Below are 2676 nucleotides of genomic sequence, written 5' to 3'. Positions count from 1 at the left end.
CTTCCCCTTCTCCCTCGTTCCGCGCTCTTACTCACTTCCGGTTAGCATTTCCCGGCGAACTTGTCCAATTAGGTGTGTCAAGGGGTATCGAATAATTATGGCGGTTTACGGTGGCGGCCGCATGCTGTACGATACTCGATTGATATTCCAGAAACTGTCTATTTTCTCGGTTTTCGACGAGATTTCGAAGGGTACCCAACGACGTATCAAAGATATAAACAAATATATGCAAAAATTACTTATTTCCTACCAATTCGAATCTTGATTGTCGTTGTATTTTTGAGAAACGAGCACAGATTGATTCTCTTGCCACGGTCTTTCACGATCCATCCGATGACAGTTTCGCGATGCGTTCAATGGACAACGCGTGTCACATCTTGTCGCACATGGTCTACAAGATCAAAACTACGTTAACGTACACGAAGGGTTTGATAATTGACCTGTTACCTACCTACATGCAAACATTTGACAGTTACTCGATAGTTCCCGCCTGCTAACGTCCTCCTGGTAAGCCTCGGGTGTTACAGTTGCTTCGTAGTCGTCACAGTAATAATGTTGTAGTCGCCCAGCTCTGTCATTGTTGTCAGAGTTTTGGTACTACTGCAGAATTGATGTTCGCAGAATTATGCCGCCGTCCGTTTGTTTATACAACCCAGTGTAACTTTACATGCGTTGAATTGGTAATATTTCATATATTACAAAAAATCTCGACAATGATCCACAATATCCTCGAGATAAAAATACTTCTAGAAGTAATATAATTATAATAGCAAGGATAAAGAAAAAAGGGACAGGCGTGTCAATTTATGCAATTAAAATTTGCGTTAAAAAAAGAATAGTTTATGAAGCGTATGCAAACTACCTTTCAAGAGAGAGAGAGAGAAAGAGAGAGAGAGAAGAAGAGAAAGAGAGACAACGCAGTTTCTTCATTCGTCTGCCACTTCAATTACGAAACCGCAGAAAAACATCGCGGAACAAAATTAATACTGCGAGCTCATCGGAGCGGAGTTTTAAAAGGACGTCCTGTAACGAGGAAGGGTATCGCTCGCCTCGCGGCAGGACACGTTTAAAGAATTAAAGTATCTAATGCGAAAGAAAGATCTTCGAAGCTGCCGTTTGAAAGCGAAGCATTGTCTGCTTAAGCCCGGCATTCAGTGACCTTTCTCTCTCTCTCCGCCGCGCGACCTGTCTCTCTTCCTCCTCGGATATAAATTGCGAAAGGTAGGATATAGAACGGGGGTGGGATCGGTGGAGGGAGAAATAAGAAATTAAGAGAGAGTCTTAGGAGAGAATAAAGCTAAGAATTAAGGCGGCGGTGAGGCCACGGAGGAGAGGTGAGTAGGAGGAACGACGGGGAATAAGAAGGACAGGACGGGACGCGGAGAACGGACGCGGAAGTAAAAGAGAGAACGCGAAATGAACTGAAACCACTGCTCTGGCGCTCGCTTTGGGGCTTAAGTCCTCGGAGGGATTCTTACTCGCGCGTCATTTAACAAAACAATTAGAAGTTAACCCCTTCCTGCGTCCGTCCCATTCTTTTCTTGCGAATCTACGTCCCAAAATTAAGGAGATTTTTTTAACCCCTTACAGGAGGCATTTTTATTCACGCAAGCTTACGTTCCTTCAATAATTCTTCATCGATATATTGGCATCGTAGGCATTTCTCGCGTGTTAATCTGAAATACATAGTATAACGTAAGGAGAGAGAACTTTCGGAACAATATGAAGATAAAGTTTTATGCGAACTTTACACGAACGGTTCGGGGCAGTAATATGCTAAGTTGTACGGAGCAAACTTTACGCGAACACCGAGAAGAGCCGTATATTATTAATGAGATTCAGTAGTCCTTTTCCTAGTTTTGAAACTTAATCCTCAGAGTACCATCCCTGAAAACAATATAAGAATATTTTATTAGATTATAATTACATCTGATTTCTTAAAAAGTCTTAAGACACTTTTGATGTATTCTTATACAACGTAATGCTATGATAAAATGTATAATTGATAACGAGCGTGAATCGCCTCGTTCAAATTTCTAAAAATAAACAGGCTCGATAAATAAACTCGATCCAACAATTTTCAATCAGATGTCAATCAGCGCTGTAGAAAAAGTTTCTTCTTCCACTGACTGACTTCTGTATCGTTTCGCGAGTTTCGTCTTTCAAGATAAATAAATAAAATTGTAGCATAAGGCAAAGACATCCGGCACCGCCACCCTCTCGCTGCGTGAGACCGCACGGGTGGGAACCACCCTCAATCTCATTGCTGACGGTCTCGTCGCCCCCGTTCATCCCTTCCGCTCGTATTCGAGAATCGCGTTGAGCTTCAAGGAGACAAAATAAATATGCCATCCATGTTTCCCCGTCGCGGCCACCGTGAAATGTGCATAATCCTCAAACGAAGGCGCAGGAGGGGCGGTTTGAGATCGGATGGGAGACCGGAGAAATCTTCGGGGGAGGGGGAAAGGGGAGGTAGAGTTGGGCGAAAAGATTTCTACCAATTATCGACGGCTCGCCTTTTGATCTGCGTACACCGCTGATGTTGATTCTTAAAACTCTTATTTCTATTTGAAAAACCCGCAGAGAGAAGGAAACTCCGACTGCCTACCCCATCCATGCAATCCCTTTCTACCCATCATCGCGCTTTCGATTCGCGGTGGATATTTTGCCAAAGAG

This window comes from Formica exsecta, unplaced genomic scaffold, assembly GCF_003651465.1.
Source record: "Formica exsecta isolate Colony F162 unplaced genomic scaffold, ASM365146v1 scaffold201, whole genome shotgun sequence".
NCBI classification, from domain to species: Eukaryota; Metazoa; Arthropoda; class Insecta; order Hymenoptera; family Formicidae; genus Formica; species Formica exsecta.
This window is presented reverse-complemented; position numbering follows the sequence as displayed.